Source organism: Oryctolagus cuniculus, assembly GCF_964237555.1.
Source record: "Oryctolagus cuniculus chromosome 17 unlocalized genomic scaffold, mOryCun1.1 SUPER_17_unloc_1, whole genome shotgun sequence".
NCBI lineage: Eukaryota > Metazoa > Chordata > Mammalia > Lagomorpha > Leporidae > Oryctolagus > Oryctolagus cuniculus.
The window spans coordinates 414,739-427,511 of record NW_027208202.1 but is presented as its reverse complement, the minus strand read 5'-3'; positions in this window follow the sequence as shown (position 1 = coordinate 427,511).

The following is a 12,773-nucleotide window of genomic DNA, read 5'->3' as shown; positions in this document are numbered from 1 at the left end:
TCTCCATAGTGTCTTTACTAGTTGCATTCTCACCAAGAGTAGATTAGTGTTCCTTTTCTGCCACATTCTCACCAGCATCTGTTAAGTTGATTTCTGTATGTAAGCCATTCTAACCATGGTGAGGTGAAACCTCATTGTGGTTTTGATTTGCATTTCCCTGAGGGCTAGTGATCCTGAACATTTTTCATGTGTCTGTTGGCCATTTGGATTTCCTCTTTTGAAAAATGTCTTTTTAGGTTCTTGGCCCATCTCTTAAATACGTTGTTTGTTTTGTTGTTGTGAAATTTCTTGATCTCTTTGTTGATTCTGGTTATTAATCCTTTATCAGTTGTATAATTTGTGAGTATTTTCTCCCATTCTGTCAGTTGTCTCTTCACTTTCCTGACTCATTCTTTTACAGTACAGAAACTTCTCAATTTGTTGTAATCCCATTTGTTAGTTTTGTCTTTGGTGTTATATCCTTGATCAAATATAAGTTGGCTGTAGATGTTTGGATTGATTTCTGGCATTTCTATTCTGTTCCATTGGTCTATCCATCTATTTTTCTGTACCAGTACCATGCTGGTTTGATTATAACTGCCCTGTAGTATGTCTTGAAATCTGATATTGTGATGCCTTCGGCTCTGTTTTTGTTGTCCAAGATTGCTTTAGCTATTTGAGGTCTCCTGTGTTCCATATGAATTTTAGCATCATTTTTTCAAGATCTGAGAAAGAATGTGTTTGGTATTTTGATTGGTAACACATTGAATCTGTATATTGATTTGGAAGAATAGACATTTTGATGATATTGATTCTACCAATCCATGAGCATGGAAGATTTTTTCATTTTTTGGTATCCTCTTCTTTCTGTAAAGTTTTGTAATCCTCATCATAGAGATCTTTGACATTCTTGGTTAAGTTTATTCCAAGGTATTTTTTATGGCTATTGTGAATGAAATTGATATTAGAAGTTCTGTCTCAGCTGTGGCATTGTCTGTGTATACAAAGGCTGTTGATTTTTGTGCATTGATTTTATATCCTGCTACTTTGCTAAACTCTTCTATGAGTTCCAAAGTCTCTTAGTGGAGTTCTTTGGATACCCTAAATAAAGAATCATATTGTCTGCAAGGAGGGATAATTTGACTTCTTCCTTCCCAATTTGTATCCCTTTAATTTCTTTTTCTTGCCTAATGGCTCTGGCTAAAACTTCTAGTACTATGTTGAATATTCAATGGTGAGTGGGCTTCCCTGTCTGGTAGCAGCTCTCAGTGGGATGCTTCCAACTTTTCCCCATTCAATATGATGCTGACTGTGGGTTTTTCATAAATTGCTTTGATTGTGTTGAGGAATGTTCCTTCTATCCCCAATTTGCTTAGAGTTTTCATCATGAAAGGGTGTTGTATTTTACCAAGAGTTTTCTCTGCATCTATTGAGATAATCATATGGTTTTTCTTCTGCAGTTTGTTAATATGGTGTATCACATTGATTTGGGAAAGCTGAACCATCCCTGCATAACAAGAATAAATCCCACTTAGTCTGGGTGGATGATCTTTCTGATGTGATATTGAATTCTATTGGCCAGAATTTTATTGAGCATTTTTGTGTCAATGTTCACCAGAGAAACTGGTCTGTAAGTTTCTTTTTCTGCTGCATCTATTTCAGGTTTAGGAATTAAGGTGACACTGGCTTTGTAGAAAGAATTTGGGAGAATTCCCTCTCTTTCAATTGTTTTGAATAGTTTGAGAAGAATTGGAGTTAGTTCTTTAAATGTCTGGTAGAATTTAGAAGTGAATCCATCTGGTCCTGGGCTTTTTTTCTTGGGAGGGCCTTTATTACTGATTAAATTACTGACTTGGTTATGGGTCTGTTTAGGGTTTTTATGTTTTCATAGTTCAATTTAGGTAGGTTGTATGCGTCCAGGAATCCATGCATTTCTGCTAGATTTCCCAGTTTGTTAGCATACAACTCTTAGTAGTAATTTGTTTTAAAGATTTATTTATTTATTTGAAAGTCAGATTTACACAGAGTGAAGGAGAGGCAGAGGGAGAGAGAGAGATAGAGAGGTCTTCCATCCACTGGTTCACTCCCCAATTGGCTGCAATGGCCAGAGCTGTGCTGATCCAAAGCCAAGAGACAGGAGCTTCCTCCAGGTCTCCCACGCGGGTGCAGAGGCCCAAGGACTTGGGCCATCTTCTACTGCTTTCTCAGGTCATAGCAGAAAGCTGGATCGGAAGTGGAGCAGCCCGGTCATCCATATGGGATGCCGGCACTGCAGGTGGTGGCTTTACCTGCTACACCACCACGCCAGCCCCTAGTAGTAATTTCTGATGACTCTTTATTTCTGTGGTGTCTGTTGTTACATTACTTTTTTCATCTTTAATTTTATTGATTTGGGTCTTCTCTCACTTTTTGGTTATTTGGGCCAATTGGTGTGTCATTTTTGTTTTTGTTTTTTCTTTTTAAAATCAACTATTCGTTTTGCTGATCTTTTGTAATGTTCTTTTGGATTCAATTTTGTTGATTTCTTTTCCAATTTTAATTATTTATCTTCTCCTACTAGTTTTGGGATTGGTTTTCTGTATTTTTCCTAGATATTTGGGATGCATTGATAGCTCATTTGTTTGGTGCCTTTTCAATTTCTTGATGTAGGCATCTATTGCTATAAACTTTCCTCTTAACACTGCTGTTATTGTGTCCCATAAGTTTTGATGTGTTGTTATCTTCAGTTGCTTCCAGAATGTTTTTCATTTCTCTTTCATGTATGACCCATTGTTCATTCAGGTACATCTTGTTCAGTATCCATGTGTTTCCATATGTTCTAGGGTTTCCTGAGTTCCTAATTTCCAGCTTCATTCCACTGGGGTCTGAGAAGATGCATCGTATGATTTTGATTCTTTTGAATTTGCTGCGACTTGCCTAGTATGTGGTCAATCCTAGAGAAAGTTCCATGCACTGCTGAGAAGAATGTGTATTCTTCAAGTATAGGATGAAAAGTTCTATAGATATATTAGATCCACTTGGTCTATAGTGTCTATTAAACCTACTCTTTCCTTGTTAATTTTCTGTCTGATTGATCTATTGCTGAAAGTGAGTATTGAAGTACTCAATACTACTCTATTGGAGCATAAGTCTCCTTTAAGTCCCTTAACATATCTTTTAAATAGTCTGGTGCCCTGTAATTAGGTGCATTGATGTTTATAATAGGTAGATCTTCCTGTTGAATTGATCCCATAATCATTATATAGTGCCCTGCCATTTTTCCAAAAATATTTCTAATATATAGTTTGAACTTCCTGTGTTCTTCTACTGAGAGATTTTTTTCCTTTACGTTCTTTCATATTGATGACCATGTTTCTGTGTATAACACATCTTTAAGCATCTTTTGCAGGGCTGGATGAATGGTGACAAATTCTTTCAATTTCTGTTTGCTATGAAAGGTCTTTATTTCACCTTCATTCACAAATGAGAGCTTTTCAGGATATAATATTCTGGGATGGCAGTTTTTTTTCTCTTAGTAGTTGGACTATGTTTCGCCATTCCCTCCTAGCCTGTAGGGTTTATGATGAGAAGTCTGCTGTGAGTCTAATTGGAGATCCTCTGAGAGTAATCTGGCATTTCTCTCTTGCACATTTTAGAATCTTTTCCTGAAGCTTCATTGTGGGGAGTTTGATTACAATGTGTGGTGGCTCGTATCTTTTCTGGTCATGCCTATTGGGAGTTCTGTGTGCTTCCTGTATGTGGATGTCTTTCTCCAAACCCTGGAAGTTTTCTGCAAGTATCTCACTAAAAAGGCCTTCTAATTCTTTTTCTCTCTCCATGCCTTCAAGAATCCCCAGAACCCAGATATTGTTTTTTTTAATAGTATCCTGTAAATTCCCAATAATATTTTTTAGATTTCTAATTTCTTCTTCTTGCCTTCAGTTTGACTCTATACTTTCCTGTTCTCTTTCAAGTCTGATTTCTCTCTTCTTCCTCACTGATTCTGTTTTTAAGGCCTTCAACTGCATTTTTTATTTTTTCTATTGAATTCTTAATTTTGGTTTTTCTTCAATATCTCAATTTCATGTTCTATTGAATTCTTCATTTCATTTTGATTTCTCCTTAAGATTTAGTTTTCATGAGAGAGATTTTTTTTCATATCCTGCATAGATTTCAGTACTCTGTGTGCTTGGTTTTGATTACTTCTAAGTGTTCTTATCATCAATGTATTGAGTTCCATTTCTTGCATTTCTTCTATTTCATTGTCTTCATAATCTTGTATTGAAGTGTCGCGTTTTTTTGGGAGCATCATGTTGTCTTCCTTATCCTTGTTTCTTGGATTGTTGTGTTTGTTGTTCAGCACTTGTGGAAATTCTCATTGGTTTCTTCTTCTTCTTTTGCTTTTATTTCTGCTGTGGTGGCGTTTTTTGTTGTACTATGACTCTGTAGATAAGTGGACTATCTGCTTTCAGCGAATCTCTAGAGGCTTGTGGTGGATGTGGCCAGAAAACTCTGTTCAATTCTTCAGGTTTAAGGACGTGCCTAAGGTGACACACCCAGGTTTGATGTGGTAAATCTCTCTCTCTCTCTCTCTCTCTCTCTCTCTTTTAATCAGAGGGGAAGTATTTCTGCTCAGCTAAGCTCTTCACTTTGATGGTGATCAGTGCCTGAGCGGTAGCCCCAGTGGGTTTATTTGTCTGCACTGTCACAAGGACCTCACAATGAATCTGTGCAGTCTTCAGTGTAAGTTCAGATTCCCCTGCAATGTCTCCCACCATCTAGCCAGGTCCGCCTGAGCTTGTGGTGTCTCCTACCAAGACTACTCAAAGTCTCCAACACACTCAATTTTTTTTTCACAATCCTAGTTCAGAAGTTCCACACAGTCACTAGGTCTTAGCCTCCTGCTATTACTCCCCACCAGAGTCAGGTTTCTCTGCTCGGCTGATTGCTGGTTGCAAACACAAGCTGCTGCTGCTGTTATGTATGTCCAAAATGGAGCTGGCTCTATCGGCTTGTACGCATTTGTAAGGTGATCAGAGAGAAATGTGTCTCTATGGCCCCTTTTATTTTTTCTCTCATCTAGTTAGGTTGGTGTACTTTCCCCCATGGGGCTTCAAGCCTTGTTCCCTCTAGGCACTTCCTGCTGCTTTTTTGCCAGTGTCTCCAGCTACTGCAGTCTCATCTCACTTACTTTCCAATGCTGGAGCTTAGCCTCTCAGATGCTGGCATCTTGAGCTGTGGGTGACCACACCCTTCAAGTAGGTCCACTGTGTCCTTCTAATTTTGGAAGAGTTTCCTCTGCCATTTTTTTCTCTAACTCTTTCCTGAGACTACACTATCTCCACTTTTTTTTACTACCTTCTCCTGGACTAGATCAATAAGCTTTCTCCCTATTCCACCATCTTCTCTATGCTTCTTTATGGAAAACCCTTGTTTTAATCATTACAAAATGTCCATATTTGACCCTATGGCCTTATACTAAGAACTGATTACATTAAGAAATGAAAGCTATTTCTGCTTCTAATGTCAACTCAGTCCTTGGTGGAGTACCCTACAATATTCCTGCTGAATTTCCCAGTTGAAATTGGTTCTAGATTTCTTCATAAGGCATTTCCAAGGAAACAATTCAAGGTCATTGTTTGAAGTCTATACAAATACCAAAGGAAATAAAGGATGCTGTGGTGAGGTTCAGAGAATAGGATGCAGGTCTCCACTTCTCTGCTGCAGGAGGACAGTACATGCCTCAGCAGAAATCAATTTCAGGTATAGGCCAGATACAGAGAGGATTCCAGGTCTGATCTTTTGGGGCCTGAGCAGGGAACAAGATTTTGTAAGTTGCCATATAATTATTGTCCACACAGAAAGAGGAAAACTAGAGGGGCCATCACATCTCAGGGCCATCACAGCTAAAGCACACTGCAGTAATAGGAGAGGTGGGGAGGGGCATAGGCTCCAGCACAGTACATGCTCAGCACAATGACAGGGTCCATGCACCCTTGCTGCTTCTTTGTATGATCCAAAGACTTCTGTGGCTTAGCAGCACTGGAAATTCTTAAGAGTTCCCAGGGCCAAAGTCCATCTGTGTTTTCCCATTCTTGTGTACAGGAAGCCTAGCCTGGGCTGGTTGGTCATCTGCAGACATTGCCATCCCACAGCCTGGCTCTTGGTTGTCCTCTTAGGGTCTCATAGGCAAATGAGGAATATATCCCTGGTCTGGTATCTAGCATAGGGCTGGAAAGGTCTACTCCTCACTGTGCACACCCTGTTGGATCACACACTGGGCCGATTACCTGCCCAGGCTCTGACCCAAGTCAGGCACAATCAGCACAAACTCCTGAAGAAAGTGCTCTTCCTGCACAATTAGTTCCAGCTGCTCACAGAATGCTCTCTCTCAGCCTGGGACAGGTCCATTCTCCAGCTCATCCATCTACGAGCATGCACATCACAGCTGGGATTTGGGGTTTTCAGATGCAGGCTGGAGGCAGCCTCATTCATTGTTTTAGGGAAAGTGAGATGTTGAGAGGTAGTGTTTTCAGCTCCACTCTTTCACTGGAAGGCTTGAAGCTGTGGTCAATGTCTGCCTGAAGGTCCACAGAGCCAAGGAAGGGTCTGAGAGGACAGAGGAGGGAGCAGGGTCATGTTGGGCAATCCAAGATGGGATCAGGCTGAGGGGAGGAATAGGTGAGACTCTCTGTGAACACATGTTGTCTGTGTTTGTGTCTCTCAAGATTGGGTCTTGCAGAGCATTTCCAAGTCCAACAGTGAGGATGAAGCCCCTCAGGTATGAGCAATACCCACAAAGACTGGAGAGTCAAATTAGGGGAAGGCTTGGATTATCTGCTGCTTTGGACTTTGGAGAGGACATATTAACTCAGGAGGAAAAAATATATTGCATGTAGATGTCTGTTTTGTTCTTTTTTACATTAATTATAGAGTAGGAAGAGATTATATACCCATGGGATTGGAGCAAACTGAATTTTTAATGATCATTTCTTGCTTTAGTATTTAAAACTTTACATTTTCTCTACTGCTGACCATCCCTGGCATTGCCATTGCAAAGATCAAGTCCACTGCATTGTGATAGGACAGCACTGCCTGCATATTCAGGACAAGAGATGTTTGAGTTTTCTGTTGACCATTATCTTAGTCCACTTTTCACTGCAACATAATACCTGAGACTCTGTATTAATAAGGAAGAGAAATTTCTTTCTTCTCACGGTTGGCAGGTCAAAGACCAAGATGGTGCCATTGTGTCTGAGGAAGGGCTCTTTGTTGCATCCTCGATTCACTTGACAGAAGGCAGAAGGGCATGGGATACAGTGGGACACCATCTCTCACACACACTGGCTGGAACCCACACAGTCCTGTAGCAAGTGCCAGGTGACAGTGAGTAGTGGACCCTGCCCCTTTGCACAGCCAGTACATGTACCAATGCTTTTGTGCTCTATCTTCACTGTCTACTCCCAGCTTACAACACAACCTCTCACGCCCAGGTTTGGCCAAGTTAAAGAATACTTCCTCTGAGCTGACAGGGGAGGCCCCAACATCCTAGAATTGTGATGGCCAAGCATTACTTTGAGTTCCTCTTGGCATCCCCATCTCACCCAAGTCTGGAATAGGCTTTGTGACAGGCTGTTATCCAGTTACTACTGGAGATACTGCATAGCTGCACAGGCTTCCCAGAGGATCTGTGTTAGGGCATTCTGGGCTGGAAGCACACACTGGCCCTCACGGTCCTGCTGACCTCATCCCTTGGAACGTACTGGGCTCAGTGGAGTGCCTCTGGGCAGCAAGGCTGTGTGTCGCTGTTCCCCTCAGATGTACTGCTCCAAACACACAGTACTGAACTGTTCCCTCCTCTAGGCAGACCCAGCAGATTCCCTGTCCTCAGGCCTGCCAGGTGTCCTTCTTCCCAGTCTTTCCACTGCTCACTGAAAACTCTAGCAAGTCCCATTTATTGATATGGCCAAAAATAAACCTGCTGTGGACTCCCTGTTGCCTCCTTGGCACACTACCAGAATTTGAACAAATTAAATTTCCTCTCCTTTTTGGGGCATCTTTTCAAATGGGTCAGGAAACCTGGGATTGCTATGATGATTAAATATTTCCAAACTCCACAAGGTTAACCCAGATATATGGACTTGGTCCTTGTTATCTTGTTACCTTCTCAGGCCCCAACAGGAGACCAGGACATTCGCTCCCCACATTTAGAATTGATCTCCAGATATATTGCTGTGCATGAAAATATATTTTTAAAAGATTTATATACTTATTTGAAAGGCAGAGTTATGACTTGGAGCAAAAAAATAAAAAGAGATCTTCCATCCAATGTTTCAGTCCCTACATAACCTCAATGACAAGGTTGGGCCAGGCCGAACCAGGATCCTGAAACTCCATCTGTCTCCCAAATGTCTGGCAGGGGCCCAAGCATGAGCCATATACACTGATTTCCAAGGACATTAACAGAGAACTGGATCAGAAGGGGTGAACCAGGGACACCAATCAGTGATCCAATGGGGTGGTCGCCACACAGGGCGCTTTCACCTGCTGCACCACAATGCCAGCTCCAGGAGGCAGTATAGCATTATCTTGGGCTCCAAAGCTCCCATAGCAGACAATAATATGATTGGTGGAGGTCGACAAGGACAAAGGAAATGGACAATATTTATGAGCCAAAATAGAGGCAGGGACACATGAGGGATGAAAAACAATGTGTTGCACACATCGACAAATGGACAGTGGCTACACAAGGAGGAACAAGGTGACATTCCTAGTGAGTATTATGGGATACTGAGGGCTCAAAGAAGAGGTCAAAGTTCAGAGATCCTCTAACTCATTACAAAGGTGAAGCCATCCAATCCCAGGAACAGGGGTATAGAGATGGAGCCCCAAGAGGGTCCCAAGGTTGGCCTACATCATCCAACCAGCAGCAGGGGTCCAAGTCCTCACCTCAAGTCTAACTCTTCCCTTTTCTTTTCTCTGGCAACCTCATCACTCCCTGCTCCTGTGCACATGAAAGGCTACGTGGTAGTCCCTGAACTTTCCATTGGAAGTGGTGATCTGGGGGTAAGTGTTTCCTTTTTCATATCTTTCTGATTCTCTGGCTTTTTGCTCAGAAGCTCCTATTCCTTTGTCTCCCTCATTCCCTCCTCACCAGAGTTGATGATTCTCATTGTGAAGAACCTGGTATGATCTAGGCACTTGATATACTTGCACTATGGATGCTGATACAATCTATTTACAGCCCTCCTTTCTCAGTTGATCAAACTTGCCTTCACTCCTGACCCCCAGACTACACTATGAAATGGTGCTGAGCAATCTGGCTGGCCTACAAGGGAACTGGCCTGGGAACAGGCAAGCTGGGTCCCAATCTCGGTGGGAGGACTCCAGGGAAGTCTGAATCTGTCCTTATTGTCCACCAAGACAGGTCAGGCAGGTCTTCTCCTGCAATGCCTGCCTCAAGAAACTCATTCTGGTCTCCTTCCAGCTGTTCACGTGTTCCCTTGATGTGAATTACACTCAAAGCGTTCAGGACATTGAGGATCTCGACCAAGAAGAACAGAAAATGTGAGTTTGCAGCAGGTAGATGGGGGTCAGGGAAATAAGTCACATGGACTCCATTGCTCCACATTCTTTGTGACACCTCAGGGATGCCAACTAAATGTAGACCAGAAGTGGAGAGGCTGCCAATGAGCCTGACCTTGAGAGTGGAGATGAATGGATGTTCAGGATCCACACAGGTGAGTGAAGGATGTGCCCTGAGGTGGTCCCATGAAGCACATCCCTGTTCCATGGAAGCTCCTAGAGCTGCTAGGAGGAGTTTTGCTTTCATCTGAAGGGAAGGCTGTAGGTGCTAGCAGGATTGGCAGGCAAATGACTCTGGAGAGGGCTGTTAGTTGTGTTGTGTCTGGGGAGAGCCAGCACAGCTGTTGAATATCTCCCTCTACAAGGTGAGTCCCTGCCAACCCAACCTGAAGTCAACAGGGAGCCTTACAGGTGTGGGGAGACACTGGGGGTTGTCCCTGACCACCTCCAACTCAGGAAGATTAGGAAGAGGGTGAGACAGAGAGAGGCACCTTTGGGTGCCTTTTCACACCAGGAAGACAGCCCACTGTACACATCTTTATATCCTTGTAGCTACCCATCCCAACCTGACATCACATAAGAGCCAGCACAGAACACAAGAGCTGTGGGGATTTACCCAGGCCTTTTGGGGCCCTCAGCCTCCATTCTCAGAGGTTGATAGATGCTTTTTCACATGTTGATTGTTTATTTTTGTGCATATAAACTTTCCTATGTGACTGTTAAACTTAATTGTCAGCAATTAAGGCAAAACTCACTTTGAAGAGTGACAGGAGCAGGGTGTCAAGAACATAGTGTTCTTCTCATTTGTGCACTAATTTTATACTTCAATCACAAATACACACTGGCTGCATGGCCCTCTCAAAAGAAATGTCTTCCATCACATTTTCCGTGCTCAAATATAGTAAAACAATAATGGTTGGGTTAATGTCACAAAATAATTCTTGCCAATAAAATCCCTGAAATGACTTCTACATGGAGGATAGAAAGAACTTCTACATGATTAGGGAAGGAAACCAAAGAGCTCTGTACAGTGGTCCATAATTAACATGCAGGTTACAGGCCCCAGGCCTGTGGGGTAAGAACTGAGTAGGCAGCATCAGGACTCCCATTATGTGTCATCAAACCTCCTTCTCATAAGACCCAGGGGAGTGGGCCTTGGATTTTTTTTTATAGGCAGAGTGGACAGTGAGAGAGAGAAAGACAGAGAGAAAGGTCTTCCTTTGCTGTTGGTTCGCCCTCCAATGGCCACCGTGGCTGGGGCACTACGGGCAGCGCACTGCGCTGAACTGAAGCCAGGAGCCAGGTGCTTATCCTGGTCTCCCATGGGGTGCAGGGCCCAAGCACTTGGGCCATTCTCCACTGCACTCCCGGGCCATAGCAGAGAGCTGGCCTGGAAGAGAGGCAACCGGGACAGAATCCAGCGTCCCAACCAGAATTAGAACCCAGTGGAATAGGCGGAGGATTAGCCTATTGAGCTGCGGTGCCAGCCTGGCCTTGGATTTTTAATCCCAGGGGCCAAGAGATCTCCCCTTTCCTGTACATCAGGTTCAATGCCATGTGAAATGTCCCCTGAAGGCTGCTCAAGTGAATGCCTAATGGAATTCACAATTGTAGGACATCCATGCCCCACACAAATGGGCCTCAGTGACCCATGGCCCTGATTTCTGTGGAGGTCAGGACTTAGGGTTACCCTCCAGAGCACAGGAGCCTTCTGAGTGCTGCACACCCATCCCATGGTCCCTATCCCTACAACATCCTTGTCCTCCCCCACTGATCCTGTACCTGTTTCATCTTTGCAGAAACTTTTAGCAACTTAGGAGACTGCAATGTGGAGTCCTGGGATGCAGAGGAGCTGGAGTTTCCCAAGCCATCAGAAACTTGAACCATACAGGAGACACAACTTCAGCCACATGCACCTCATCAGTCTTCTGGTAGCTTTGACATTACATTCTTGTCACCCAGTACTAGTGATTTTCACATGCTTTTCTGTCAAAGAAAATACATGGAAAGAAAACATCTTTAGCAAATGTAGGACTTAAAATGATCAGAGAGCAGTCACCCTAGTGAGTACCACCACCATTCTCTCCCTCAAGAGGAATCTCGTTTGGTCTTCACTGAAGAAAGTCACTGCCAAGTTGGCTGCTTCAATCTGTCCTTACAGGAATGACTTTCTAGGGATTTTGTCTCACATCTGTTCCTTTCTCTGGAAGGGATCATGGGGTCCATCTCACCCAAGATCTTTCTCAAAGACTTGGATGCCATTGCATTTTTTAACTAATGTCAGCTTGCACAGCACACAGTTCCTGGCTTAACCTTTTCTTCTTGAGCATCTTAAATATATTCTTTTCCCTCCTAACCCAGATAAGCTGGATCCTTTTCATTCCCTTCTATGTTACTCATCCGTGTATTCTAGATGCCTGAGTACTTTTTATTTAATTCCCAGATTTTTGCTAGGATAGAAATGACTTCAATCACTCTAAGTATGAACCAGTTTTCTGTGAAGATGGACTTTGAGAGCATATTGTCATTTTCTGAAATAGTTTGAATTAAAATTATTAGCTTTAGATCATTGCATTGGTATTCCTCTTCCAAGAATCTCATTCATACATATGCTTGTATTCAACTTCTAGTATTTCTCATCTTCTGAAATCTTTGGTCAAGCACCTATTCTTTATATTTCCCCTTTCACCTTCTGTTTCTTTAAAGGCACCATCTGTCTCTGTGTTTCTTCTGGTTTGCATTTCATGAGTGATGTTATTTTTTCCCGTTTTCCTTTTTTTCCTGAGTTCTGTACATTCATTTCTGAGTTTCCCTGATTCTTTGTATTGATGTCCTTTCATGCTTGGTATCATTGTCTGAGCTATTTTCCCTCATCCTGTAAACTACCCTGCTGAGAACACAAATTACACAAAGATGTAAGTATTTGCATGTATCAGAGAGTCCTTTTTGTCTTTTTATTACTGATTTCTCCCTTTAGTACTTTTGTATATAGTTGTGCATAATGTCACCAAGATTTTGGTTTTGTTCCTTTTAATAGAAAATTTGGCTTTGGGAATTGTCAATGAATATAGGATTCAGAAATATTTGTCTCAATTGTATTTGCAATGCTGAAAAAAATGACACCTAATTTCTTGGCTCTGTATTTTATCCTTATTTCATGTGAGTTTTCCCTCTGAAAACCCCTCTTTCCACTTAACCTTATTATCGATACTATTTAGGAAGGCCTCTTA